Below are 14,958 nucleotides of genomic sequence, written 5' to 3' on the forward strand. Positions count from 1 at the left end.
ATTCACATTTCTCATCTCCTTGCTATCCAAACTGAAATTTCAGAATCATTTTCACACTGTATTCTGGATCTCATGCCTTTCATTTAAATTCTTGCCAAGAACTGATGACTTAGTTTTGCTAATACTTCAGACGTTTGTCCCTCTGTTGGAAAAAAATTTTTCCAGTTCTTGTCTACCTTTCCCCTCGTACACCTTTCTGCGCTAAGCATCTTTATGTTCTCATTTTCCCTTATTAATCACTGAGTAACTGGATGAATGGATGGATTGGTCTCACTAAATAATCACTTGAACTATAAAGACAGAGTGAAGGTTATATGAATATAGCAGTCATGTTCACCCCTCATTCCCTCCACCTAAGAAATAATGAAGTTAATTTTGGGGAATTTTTCTTCTACCGACTCCTTTCTTGAACACAGAAGTGAAGCCATCCAACTCATGAAGAGAATTCAATGCAGTGACATTTTTTTCTCCATTCTAATACAGCAATCCATGATCAATTTTTTTTTTTTTTTAAGATTTACTTATGTATTTGAGAGAGAGTGAGAGAGAGGGTTTGCATGAGCGGGGCAGGGAAAGAGGGAGAGAGAGAATCTGAGCACAGAGCCAGAGGCAGACTTGATCTCATGACCCATGGGATCATAACCCCAGCCAAAACCGAGAGTCAGACACTCAACTGACTGAGCCATCCAGGTGCCCCAATCCATGATCCATTTTAAGTAGCATATATTGAATTTATTTGCAGGTAGAGGCAGACAAAAGACAGAAGTACAGAAACAGCTTAGGCTATCAACATGTGCTGATGAGAAGCCCCTCAGGAGGGTTTTGCCATTAAAATAATTGAAAAAATTGGGGCACCTGGGTGGCTCAGTGGGTTAAAGCCTCTGCTTTTGGCTCAGGTCATAATCTCAGGGTCCTGGGATCGAGCCCCACATTGGGCTCTCTGCTCAGCAGGGAGCCTGCTTCCTCCTCTCTCTCTCTGCCTGCCTCTCTGCCTACTTGTGATCTCTGTCAAAAAAATAAATAAAATATTTAAAAAAATAATTGAAAAAATCTTTGTGGGAAATGAAACTCCAGCCCACCCTGGCCCTCTGCCTCATTCTGTCTCTGACTATTCTGTCATTCTCTGTGTTCCTCCCTAAAAACATATGATCTAAGTTATGTGGCCTCTATAGGTACACTTCACACTGTGGACCTTTTACACTATTTCGCCAGACTCTTGAATTCTGTTCCCCTGTTGGCATCACAGAGCGGCATGCGTTTACTATCTGTGACCATAGAACAGCACCAAGCTAACTTTGTGGACTCCTGACGCTCTGCCCTGGGAAGTCTCTTCATCCCAATGTGCACTAACTATGAGTTTGTGGTCTCACTCCATGCAGCCCTTGGGCCACCACCACTCAAGGACTTCTAGGAGTAGAGCCTTTCTGGTCTGCTGCTACTACGTCTTAGCTCCTTGCCAGCCACAGGGATTCCTGATCCTACAGCAGGCTCCACATCCAACAGTACATTGCTTTTGCTAAAAAGACTCTCTATTTCACAAAAGTCACAGAGACAACGGAATTTAAATGTAGAGCCCTGTCTGAGTGAGAGAGCGAGCCTCCCCATTGCTTTGAGTCCCAAGCACTGCCATGGTCAAAACCAGAAAAGAGCCATGATTTTAGAGTAAAACAACGACTGATGTTGGCGCAGTATTCTAAACTTTAGTGAGTACTTGGCCATGTAAGTTTCATTGGTTTTTTGCCTGTTGGGTGACAAAAGGGAGTAACAGTTATCTTGAAGTCATGTCACAAAGACACTATGGTTCAAGGCCACAATGCCAGAAAATGGCAGGGCCTGATTCCAAGCACAGGTCCACTGAAACTATGATGACGTTCACTGACTCTGAACTGGTTTGTACACTTGTATATTAAAAGTGGTAAGTAGCCAAGTTGGATAGTTCCACTATTCCAAAATACAGGAATGTTTGAGAGTATCTTGGCCAGTGGAGGAAAGTAACAGTAATAAATGTTAGCACGAGTCCGTGCACACTAACACAGATGCCCAGGGCAACGGGAGGCTCAACTGCAGGCTAACAAAGTAATCTCCTCAAGACAAAATCAATTTGCTTCCACACAAATATTAGGTATCACAATCCTGACGAGTGGGTAGAATTCTTAGGACTCCCCAATCTGATTTTTAGATATGGCTGCTATTTTTCAGCTGCCTCCTACCAACAGTTAAGGAGGACACCTGCATTCTTCAGTGGCCAAACTTAATACTTGTGTATGACAGGTGTATGTGTCTGTGTGTGGTGTGTTGGGGGGGTTCTGATCAAGTTTACATACAGACTTTAATGTTTTCCTTGTAGTGAGCATTAAGAGTTAATATTGTCATTATGTTTATAAACAGGACACATAATGCTTTTGCCTTTCTGAAATTTTTGTTTCTATCTGATATTTTCAAAACAAACTTGACCAAAAAAAGAATTTTTGTTTTAAAAGGAGAATTACAAAACTTACAACACGAAGACAGATTCTGTTTGTGTGTTTGGCCAACAGACTGTGAGGGAAAGCTGGTGGGCATGCTAAATGGGAAATAATAAAATGGAATTGCTACGGAGGTGTGTGTAGCAATCCATCTTCTTCTAAACCCACTCTACGCCAGTGACACCATGGCAGATGGGGTACGAGTTCAGGCATGTAAATTCATGCCAAGCTCACTTTGTCTTGTGGTTTTGTAAACTGGCCTGTAGGTGAAAACGCAGTTCAGATAGTATCATTATTCTTCCTGTACCTCATCCGATTGACAGCCAGTGTAGCTACCTCAGACATCCTTTTAGCATCAGACAGTCCTGTCACCACTTCCTGTTTCATTTCTCACTCAGCGTGTGATGCTGTCTGGGACCGCACGTGGCTTGCCGAGGTTCTCCATCCCAAAACTAATGTCACACCTTAAACGTGCACAGAGCCTCGGTTTGGGTACTCTGCCACCTCCTGTTCTATTTGATCCTCACACCAGCTCTTCCCGATAGGCAGGAAGTTATTACTAACCCCATGTGTGCAGGTAAGGAAAAACTCCAACCCCCAGGCTACCTCTTCTCCCACTACACTATGCGGCCTCCTAGTTTTGCTAAAAACCATCCCAGTGACAGGAATAGAACAGGTGGAGGAGTTTAGAAACGACTGTTCCTGAAATTAACGCAGACTTATAACTAAGGGACCACTAAGAGGACCTATGCAAATCTTCTCTTTCCTAAGATTTTGAGTGGTTCTGTATAACAGTTTGGCTTTCTTTCTTTTTCAAAATAACTTTCCTTAACTCAAAGAAATTTTCTTTTCCTATTTCAAAATAAAGGAACAGTTATTTTGGGTGGGGAAGAGCTAGTGCTATACGGGGTAAGTTTAGAAGAACACCTCTTTCCCATAATAATGGCCTGTTTAATGCAGGTCAAAAAAATGACATCTGTTCTCAAGTAAGATATACAGAATAAAAGAGGGTAAAGCCACCGGTGGTTTTTGGACAGCACAGAAGGACAAAAATGATATAAAGTATACCAAAAAAACTTCATGGACATTGCCAAAAAATCTTCTAAAATACATGAGCTTTATAGAGTCAAATAAAACTCTTAATTTTTTTTTTCTTAAGTATCTAAACTTCTCTTTCATTTTTTTTTTCAAAGAAGGGATTCTTTCTGTGCCTGGAAGATGGAATATTTTCAATCAGGTTATAAAATCTCACTGGAATACTATAATTCCCTACTGCATATCTCCAAATAACTTGTTTTTCCAATATTTAAATTACTCTTAAGGAGAAATGCAAATACTTAACAACAGTGACAAAAAGGGGAACAGGGAGGTGTAGGTAACCTTCCCTAAAGGCTAGCACAAGGAAGGGCTTAACAATAGAACGGACTGACAGCCTACTGGTACTGGCTAAAGACTGATCAGCCAATGTCCAATCATCCAACCAAGTACTTAATTTGCTTGGGCCTGGTTTTAAGTACCCATAAACATAAATTTCTATAGAATACATGTTAAGAACATTCAACAGTTAAAATTGTTAGCTATGGGACACCTGGCTGGCTCAGTAGGTTAAGCCTCTGCCTTCGGCTCAGGTCATTATCGCAGGGTCCTGGGATTGAGCCCCGCATTGGGCTCTCTGCTTAGCAGGGAGCCTGCTTCCCCCTCTCTCTCCCTGCTTCTCTGCCTACTTGTGTAGGCAAATAAATAAAAATAAAATATTTTAAAAAATTGTTAGTTATAATGCTTGAGAAAGACTTCAGATGCTAAGGAGTTAGAACCAATACATAGGTTCTATGCAAGCATATGGGTGGGAAGAACATGTGGAAAATCGAAGTAGAAATATCTAGTTCTCCTATAATTACCACAAGTGAAATTTTCAGCACTATAAAACGTAGTCATGTGTAAGTTTGAAGTTTTATATGGAAGAGGGAATTTTTTCTTTACTATGTAACATTTCACCCTAAGTGTTAAAAAAGCAGTATCTTTCACTAGAAACATTCAGAAGAAATTCCATCTTATGTGTTGGCAAATACACATAGTAGTATTTAAATACTTCCACAAACCTGGGTTCAAATTCTATTTCTAGGGAACTCACTCAGCCTTTTTGAGTCTCTGTTTTCTCCTCTGTACCGTGGAAACACTAACATCTCACTCATCTAACTGTTGTAAAGATTAAGAAGCCACAGGGTGCCTGGGTGACTCAGTCATTAAGCGTCTGCCTTCAGCTTGGGTCATGATCCCGGAATCCTGGGATCCAGCCCCGCATCAGGCGCCCTGCTCTGCCGAAAGCATGCTTCTCCCTCTCTCACTCCTCCTGATTGTGTTCTCTCTCTTGCTGTCTCTCTCTCTCTCTCTCTGTTAAATAAATAAAATGTTTACAAAAAACAAACAAAAAGATTAAGAAGCCACACCTATGAAAAAGAATATCAAAATTTAAGTCCTGGCTGAAGGACCAACACAATAGAGATAAAACAATCTGAGTTTGAGACAGACAACCCAACGCTTCCTGACCGCAAAAAAATTTTTTAAAAACTTCTATGATGTAAAATGATCATAGAATTGTCTTAAGAGTAAGCCCAAACATTTCCTCTTAGCCAGTATATGGTACAAATACATTTTGAAGTGATAGTTTGAGGTAAAAAATAATACTGTAGCTTAATTATATTTGAACATCATGCTTATTTAATTTAATGATTTCACATTTAAGCCCTTAATACAGTGTGTGACACAAAGGTACTCAATAAATGACATTATTTAATAAGTCACTAATTATGATGCTGATGGCACTAATGAAGGCGGTTTATACATCCCTGAACAGAGAACAAAGACAAATGCTAGGCCAGAAGACAGTTTCTTTCATAAAAATATTCAGTTTTGCATATCACCCTGTTGCTGTGCATGGTTCAAACTTGTATCCCAGCAAAAGAACAAATAATTCTTTCTCAGAACATCAAGCTTATCAAAAAAAGATTGAACCATGCGTGTCCAATTTATAAATGCCAAAGGTCTGCTGTGTTGTAGCTAGAGTACATTAGCACACGACCTTAAAGGGCTTGGAGAAGTCTTTTTCCAGTCCCGGGGCTTCAAGGGGAACCGGCCATGGGTAATGCAAGTAGTGGGTGTAAGAAGCCAGACTGGGTAGGGGGCAAGAGAGGTGGGGGAGCCTCGTGCTGCCTGCCTAAGAATGTTAATAAGCAACCTCTAAGAAACCTGGAAAAAGTGGCCTAAATATTGTCAATGCCTTCATATCCAGGTGAACCTTATAAAATCCCCTCTTCTTATAAATGCTCAAGTTTCAAAGAACACTTTGGCTGATCTGGGGAACCGTTCTGAGAAATGAGATCTCATCTGTGAAATACTTGTAACAGTGCATGGGATAGGATAAGCCCTCAGAAAAGGTTAAAATAATTATTATAACTATTTAATATTTAATATCATTATCATTACTGTTTTGGCGAGATGTTTAACCTCCCTAAACCTCACCTTGGTTTCATCATCTGTAACATGTAGCTTAGTATGGCAACCTGGCCACTTTGTCATGAAAATTGAAGAGATCGTCTCTGTAAACCTCTCAGCTGATGTTTTGCAAAGGGTACGTGATGATGGAGAGAACAGTGATGTGCCTTGCCTAAGGACACACATAAAATAAATAGAAGGGATGCTATTTCACCTATGCCTTTCTGACCCCAGAGCAAGAGTCCTTAATTACAATGTTATATTGTTTCTTGCTTATCCTCAAGAAAAAACACAGTAATTAACCACAGAAGTCAAGAAAGGACACTTTTTAAAGGCAGAAAGAGAAAACCACATTAATGAGACATTAACAAGAAAGCCTGATAGACCTAATGCAATTCCAAAGTAGTATTGGAGGTAACCTCCAGCGTGTCAAAAACATGAGGCCCTCAGCAGCACGGCAGCATGAAAAATGTAATGTGCTTTGCTACCAGGGTCAGGATGGTGGAAATGGCTCTGAAGCATCTCTACAGTGGTAGGGGTATCTTTGTCCTAAGCCCAACTCACTTTCCAGTCTGTTCTGATTTTGAACCATGGCTCAAGAGGAATTATTCAGGATTAAAAGGAGAAACTGAAAACTACCGTGATCTCTGGGTCACAGTAGAAGAGGGCTAGATCCACATTACTACTAAACCCTAACTAAATGGAACCACGGCTGAAAGTAACAGTGGTATTTACTTTTGAGATCTATAAGGAACAAATGTAATATTACCCACAAGTCAGCCATGGCTGCTCTGTCCTTTATAGATCTAGAAGAGCCTGCCTGGTTTAAATCTTTCCAATTTCGCAGAGGATAAAAATCTAGCATTCTCTCTCCCTTGTGTTTTCCCAAAATCCAAAAAGGCTCTGACTTCTGTTTCTGCCTTTTGTATCTCATGTGCTCTCTCTGATTCCAGATCAACAGTCTCACTCCACCAACAGGAGAATTTTATCCATGCAAGCATTTATGAATTTAATCGTATGAACATTTTGGTGGTGTGCAAAATCGAGTTTTTCTACCATCTTGATGGCTGTAGCTCTGACCCTCAACCCCTGCTCCAGAACAACACAGACTCACCAGCTTGGTTTTTGCATATGAGCTTATAGATCACCTTTCAGAGCCCTCGATGGCTCCACTTAGACTCCCAAGTAGTGTGTTCAAATATTTCTTCCAACAAATCCAGAGAATTCATATTTTTTTTTTTACAGTATGACCCTGCCTCCTACCATCCCTCATTCTAGTCACAGAGAAGATGTTATGTTCCAATCAACCTTACTCTCCAAGAATTTGGCACTAGGACTCTGAAACTCAAGTGAGCCTCTTGTGGGTATCTGAATTGCTCAGGGGTGAAAAGCCAGGTCCCTTTCCCAATGCCTGTGATAGCAGGGAAAGCCAGTGTGCCGAGAGGGAGAATAAGGAGGATTTTTTGGGGAAACCAAGAGAAAAGAGAAAGCAAGTCACAGCCCCAGAGGAGACTAAGAGAGTGAAGATGCTGGCTTGTTGCTGACAGGTTTCCCAAATATGGCTTTCATGAGGTCTAGCCATAAACTTTTTCTCTCTGGCCCTTGGGTTCCTTGAATGATATACATTGAGTCACTTCTCCTTTTTTCACTTAAGTTAGTCTCAATGGCTTTATGCTTTTTGTACCCCCAAAGACCTTTGTCTAAGTCTCCTTTTAGAAAAAGAAAGAAAGAAAGAAGAAAAAAGAAAAAAAAAAAAAAGAGGTTGCCCATGAAAACTCTGAAGACCCAAGTACTTCTTCGCTAAGAGAAGTGTTACCAAACTTGGCTTCTCGGATGGCTCTGACACCGGGAGCTCTTGACCAAGAAGCTCAACTTCTAAAAAGACATCTCAACTGCATGCCAGGCATTCCCTGAAGAAGAGATGAACACTGAAGGCCTAGATACAATGAGGTGCGGTCTTACGAGCAGTAGCTGACCCTTAAGAACCCACCTCAGGACCTGTAGGCACATTCTCCTCCACAGCATAAATGTCACCAGCTGTAAAAGCTCATCTTATCTAATCACTGTCCTGTTGGGACATGGTAAATGGGCACGTTGTCCAAAAGGCATTTGAGCACTTGGTTCAGGTTTCCGGGACCTCACACATTGCCATGGGAGGACCGGGAAAGGCTATTTCTCTGGAACAGACCTCTTCTCTGCTATTCCAAGCACACAAGCCAAGACCTGTGACTGTCAGAGCTCAACCAGTGTCAAGGGTAAGCCGAAACCAGCATCGGGGCTTTAAGCACCTGTATCACCTGCCCTAAAGCAACTGAAACCTGGGAGGATTGGGGCCTTTAAAGTTGCCCCAGAAATAAAAAGGCAACACACCACCAGTCTCCATCTTGAGCCTAGGGCCGACCACATGAAGAATCTTCTCCAAAAAGACCATAGAAGTCCTCAGATTTCTTTTCACCGTGTTGCTCCAGGCTTTCACCTGCAGCCAACCGAGTTGCTATGAGCAATAAAACTTGTCTTCCCTGGCCTGTGGTAAAAAGTGTTCAACTGGGAATTAGAAGACCAGATCTAGAAACACTAGTTGTCTGTATGGTGGTGCTGGCACATTTCCCTTGAGCACAATGGTCTCATCTGTAAAAGAAACAACTCAGACCAGTCTGTCTCTCAGATTACTTTGAGCTCTAAGCTCCTATGATCCTAATGGTGGGAAGGTAAACTTCAAATAATAGGTTTAGACGGCGTAGAAAAATTTAAACAGAGAAAACCTATGCCCAATGTGGAAGAGACTCCAAAACAAGTACAATGAGTACAAAGAAAGCAGAATTGTTGACTGGGAATAAAGAACTTACAGTCTGTTCAGTTGTCTAAGTTGGTCCAATAGAAGCAGAAGGAGGGACTTTCACACCCAAGGTCAAAGAGGAGGTCCAAGACAACTGGGCATGGGGAGGAGATGTCTCATGGGGAGTAGGGGTGACAGTGAGATTTGAACACACTCACAAAGGCTTTGCAGTAAAGAGACCAGAGTTAGACTGATATCTGGAAAGCCTGGGAATCCATTGGAGACACCAGGAGAGAAACAATTATTTCATATCTCTAATTGTCCTTCAATTCTTGTGTGGGAAACAGAATAACAGATGTCAAGTCTTGCTTTTACATACTCAGAGCCTGATGGTCTCTATTCTGTACTGTGCCTGCAAAGTGGTCTCTTTTCTCCAGTTTGCCCCCATCTTCTGCAGTGAAGCCCAAGGAGTGACTGTAGATTGAACTCTACCCTCTTGCTTGAAACCCCTTCTTTCCCTCTTCCTCACCTCCGGCATGACACTCAGGGCCCTTCTAAATAAACTAATCACCCCCGCTCCCTTTTAAGAAGCTCACAGAGCCTTCAAGCTCATGACCTCCTTCCCAGAGATCATCTTTCAAGTTCGGGTTTTATGCCAATGCAAATCTAGTTCTGTGTGTACGGCTACTTGGCCTGAAGAAGTAAGCCTAACCCAGAACAGCGGGGCAAAAGCCTATGGACTTGTGTTCTAGGAAGGTCCACTCACTGTATGAGACCACGTCTTTGGGGGAACTTGAAAGTGAGATGAAGAGAGAGAGGAAGAGACAAAGTGGTAATGCACAGGAACAAAAGCAATAGTTTGAAGCTACAAGGCAGAAGCCAAGTTTAGGAGAAAGCAGGGAACAGAGAGAAATTATCTCTAAGTGGGAGAAGACACCATTGAGAAGGAATCGGCAGTAGAGCTTGAAATTAGGGAGCAGTGGATATTCATGTCCAAGGGAAGACCTGGGAGGGCTGCTCTTGAGATCCCAGTATGACAATCAGAACAAAGTTCTTATTCTCTGAGTAGCCTCATTGTTCATCAGCTGAAAGGATTTCTTGTCTCTCTTCCTAATGGATCCTTAAAATAATCTCCCATTAACTAAAGTAATGTGAGTAAATCTCAGCTCTTCACAAATTAAAAAAAAAAAAATCTCATAAAGACAGCTTAAGCAACAGGACAACAGATGCCTGCTTCCAGTTTCAATGCTATCTTCTGCTTTAAAAGGCTCTACTCAGAGTTGGACTCTTCTCTGAAAGTTTCCTTTTCAGCAAATTGTCTGGGCAAGGCACACAGTCTGAAAATACACAGCTCAGGCATACTGAAACATGATCGGGACATGGGAATAAAATCTGAATCACGAAAGAACAGCAGCAATGATTTGTCAAAAGGCAACATTAAAGGGCAGAGAGAGGGGGGCATAGGTGTTATATTCAGGATTGCAGAGGGTAGGTAGCTGAGCGGGAGAGACACGGGCGTACCATCAAGATGAAAAGAACGTGAATACTATTCATCTTCAGTCTTTGCTGAGAGGCTGAAAGTATTTGAAAGGGCAGTCCTGGTTGGTTGTCTCTGATTATGGGAACTTTCAGGGGCTTAGTCACAGGATAAACAAGAACAGGTGGCTGCTTTCAAAGTAAGATTTAAGGAGGGATATCAAGAAGGTTAAAAAGCAGATAACGGTCAAAAGGAGAGAAGAGACAGGGTAGGAAGACAGAGCGAGAGCTTGCTCAAAGCCCTTAGGGGCAAGGGATAAGGAGGGAGTGGGAGAACAAAGGCTCACACTCTGCCTGGGCTGACCTAGTTGGGGCTTATTCACTAGTAAGTAGTTTGCTAAGAGGCCACCTGAGGGCACTGTATTCTCCACACTCAAGAAATCTATTTTTTTTCCCCCAATCAAGTAAATTATCCTCAATTTGCTAAAGGATAAACTTAAGTAATGCCCTAAGGAAGGGTGCCCATGGAAAACAGGGGCTAAAAACAGTCCTTTCTGCCCATCTTTGTTCTTTTACTAGATTAATGTATGAGCAAGACTGACCTTAATTCAAATCCCTGGGTGAAATAAAATAACCTCATTTAAATCTATTTAGTGTTTAGTAGAAAGTCAATAAGTATTCGCTCCTTCTCATATACATACATATACAAACATATAAATGTGCCAAATACAGGAACAAGAGAAGGAACATAAGGAGGAATTACACGAGCTCTTTGTCTCTCTAAAGGGGGCAGGACTCAGAAGTCCCACAATGAATGCGCAGCTGTGCTAGGAAATTATTGCGGAGAGCAAATTTATGCTGCTCCTTTCATTGCGTGATCCAGCTTGTACATAATAGCCAGAGGGAATAGAACACAAACAGCTGGGAAATAAAGATGAAAGCAAAACTGTATCAGCAGGGAGAGACACAGAACCCCTGAGAACTCGGCAGTGTCACGAAAGATAATTTGAACAAGGTCACCTGCATGGGATTCCTCCTCCCTGAGAAAGATCATTAGACTCCTGCCCATTTCTGACCATCTCCAGTGGAGTCAAGGTGGAGAATGGAATAAATGGTCCCTAGTTTGCAAATTTCTACACTAAATTCCTCTCTATATAATGACACAGAGATGCAGATAAAAGCATACGTTATTATAAAGGCCCCAAACATTATTAAATGGCTGAAAACAAAGAAACTCTGCTTCAGCACAAGGAGAGCCTGTGGAGGATACCCACCCTCCCCCAGGCTTGTAAGGCAAGTTTTCATGGCCTGATGCTGCCCTCTAGTGTCTTTTTGAGGTATGGTAACATGAGAAAAAAAATACTTAAAACAACCCTGAAGTAACTATCCACGTCTCTTTGAACCAGGCCTGATGAAACAAAATAAAAATAAAATTCTAAAATAAAAGTAAAACCAAGATTTGTACTTCATTCCAAAGTGACTTAAATTTTGCTTCAACACGGACACCGCATCTTTTCAGGGTTCTGAAACACATGGCATCTACATTAGTGAGTGGTCTTCAAAAATACAGACACCAGCCATTTCCCGCACCTCACTCTCAAGTGTCCACGGCTTCAGTCTGTCTGAGGCAGGATCCAGAAAATCGCATCTCATGAACCCCACCACATGACTGTGAAGGGGTAATGTTGGCTGACCTCACCTTGAGAAGAACTAAAGACTGTGGCAGAGACTTTGACTGTAGAGTAAATAGGATAACTTTCTTTTAATTCTTTAAAGGCAAATATACATGAAATAAAACGATGGACCAAAATTGGTCATCTTTCATTTTTCCCATATTTAAAGTGTCTGAATTCTACGTGACTAGCACACTAAGAAAACAATGCTGTTCAGTTCAGAGTGAAGAGTTCCTGGATGCTCTCCTACATCAGTCAGCCCTCCCTAATTCCAGTGGGTTGTCCAGGTGGGAAGGAGAAAATGCCTGTTTGTTTTACTCATCCTTCCGAAATCCCTTAAACATAACCTCCCCTAAAACTCTCCCTGGTGCCACCAGATTCGTTTTAATGCACTGAAGTGGCTCCAGGGTGTCCTGTTCTTCTCTATCCTGCAAATGCCCCAAGTCAATCTGCTCCATGGGACAGAAAGCTTCTCATGACGGGAACTCTTTCCTCCTCTTCAAAGATGCACTCTCTGGGATGCCTCAGAGACTCAGTTGGTTGCCTGTCCCGGACTGAGTCTGGCATCAGTGCTCCCTGCTCAGCAGGGAGTCTGCTTCTTCCTCTTACCCTCCCCGCTCTTGTGTGTGCTCTCTCTCAAATAAATAAATAAAATCTTTTTTTAAAAATGTACTCTCCATTCTTTGCATAGAGAAAGTGCTCAGTAAACACTCCTCATCTGGCCAATGCCTCTCACCACATACTACAAAAGTTGGTGGTGATGGAAGATAGGCGAAGTGTTGCCCCATGACCACGCTCCCTTCTTAAGCCCCACGTGGGTGGCACACACGGCAAGCGGGCTTCTTTGGGGTGATAATCACCATTGGACCACACATTTAATTTATAAGCCCACAGCTTTGGCTTTTAATTTTTAAATTTCAATTTTAGAAACTTACTTTCACTTTTTGGCATAGCCTGATAAATTTGGAAACACACAGGAACTTCATGAGGTAAAGGGGGTTGTCATTAGTGTAGAATCTCTATTCAGCTGGGAAATTCACTTCAAGTTTAGTGATTTTTTTTTTTTTAAATACAGATGCACTCAGTCAGAATTCACTGCTTAGTATCTAAATATTATATAAAATGCAATTTTCAACTCATTGTTTTAGTTTCTGCTTTGTAGATAAATAAAGCCTTTCTTATACTTGGAATCATGAAACGCTCAATGTTTTGATAAAAATCAGCTCGAGGGTCACTTAGATTTGTAAAAGTCCCCCACCAATACACCAGAAAGAAAGCTATACCATGACCTCTTATTACCCTCACTTCGATTTTTTAAAGAATAATAAGCAAATATTTACCTCAGGAGGCAGTGTCCTGGTTGTCCAGTGAGCTAGAACCCAGTGCCTTGCATGACTTCGCTATACCCTCAAAGTGTAGGTAGGTCTGTGCAGGTCACAGACATCCATCAACCAGGAACGGCTTCTTTTCCAGCCCTGTTAGTGTCCCACACAGTGTCCGCAGTTTCCAGTAAAATTCATTTATGCTAACTGAGGTCTCCCTCTCCACAAAGAGGACACCATCCAGCTTTAGCTTTGGTGGATGACATGACCAGGACACCAAATGTTAGAAACTCTCCCTTTCCCTTGATAATTACCACCTGAACCCCCTGTGCAAAACAGAGGGACTTACAAAATAGGAAAATACGGAAAATGCACTCCATTCTCTTCAGTCAGAGAGAAGAAAGAGAAAGAGCTTTAGCCTGTTAAAGACCATTTCCTTTGAATTTCATTTTCCTCCCTGAGCTAAGCTATTAGCCATGTGGACACAAACAGGATTACTTTGAAGTTAACAAGAGGCCCACTCTGAAAAAAGGAAGACAGCCATTATCACACATTTTTATGTGTTGGACAAATATAGTCCCAAGATTGTAAATATATTCTGCAATTACAGGATGTGAAACACTTTTCACCTTATTTAGAAAGAGCATTTTTCTCTAGAAAGAGTTCTGTTGGAGTTTCTTTTTCCATTTCTCTAACTTCTCCACACATTTATCTTTTGAATCAAAGGAAAAGATCCCGTCAATATAAATCAACAGCTCTTGTCAAGCAAAACTGTGCACACAATGATCCCTGCAGGGCTGTGGAGTACATCAGGATAGGGGAGCAATGAGGGGGTGCCTCAGAATGGGGACTGTGTTTACTGGCAGTTGTTTTTATCCCTAGACAAGCCATTCAAAGCTCAGATTTCCTACATTCATAAAAAAAAAAAAATTTGCTGATAAAACCTGGTCTGGGGCACCTGGGTTGCTCAGTGGGTTAAGCCTCTGCCTTTGGCTCAGGTCATGTTCTCAGGGTCCTGGAATCAAGCCCCGTGTCAGGCTCCCTGCTCAGCGGGGAGCCTGCTTCCCCCTCTCTCTCTGCCTGCCTCTCTGACTACTTGTGATCTTTCACTCTCTGTCAAAAAAATAAATAAAATCTTAAAAAAACAAAACAAAACAAAAAACCTGGTCCAGTGCTTGTTGCCATGTTAAATGAGATGGGGATATTTGAATATGTTCTTAGTGAATCACGAAGGCCCATTCAAATAAAAACTTCTGTTATTTTCTCCCATTATTGACATGTTTTCTAAGCATTAGTCTTGCTCACTTGAGAAATCAATAGGGAAGGAAAAAGTCTGTTAAACTTTCTTAGCAGCTGGTGATGGAAGCATTCCGACGTGTGTGTGTGTGTGTGTGCGCGCGTGCGTGTGTGCGTTGGGGGTAGAATGTTCTAGCAAATTCACTGCTGGAAACTTAAGGGTAAAGGCCAGGCTCAGACCCCTGTTGGTCAGAAGCTCTGTAAGTATTCAGGAAACCTCACCAAGGAAAGAAAACTAGTAAGCTCTAAAAGAAACTCCTTGGGTATCTAGTTATCTTGACCCCAAATTGATTAAAAACTGTAGGGACTGAAGAAACTTGCAAGCAACCTGCTCGTCTTTGTAATATCAAGACTGAGAACATGTTTTCTCTTTAAATTTTAATCAGGCATGCATTCTTAGAGGTTGCATTTTTTGAGCTATTAAAAATACATATGTTTCTGCCACATTAAAGGGGAAG

General features: G+C 41.7%; 1 protein-coding gene across 1 annotated transcript in view; it reads right to left on the reverse strand.

Moving 5' to 3' along the window:
* The window catches only part of LOC111148008 (neurexin 1), a 1,160,981-nt gene that overhangs the window by 575,326 nt on the left and 570,697 nt on the right, over nt 1–14,958 (reverse strand).

This window comes from Enhydra lutris, unplaced genomic scaffold (genome assembly GCF_002288905.1).
Source record: "Enhydra lutris kenyoni isolate GAN:26980312 unplaced genomic scaffold, ASM228890v2 scaffoldscaffold18, whole genome shotgun sequence".
Lineage (NCBI taxonomy): Eukaryota > Metazoa > Chordata > Mammalia > Carnivora > Mustelidae > Enhydra > Enhydra lutris.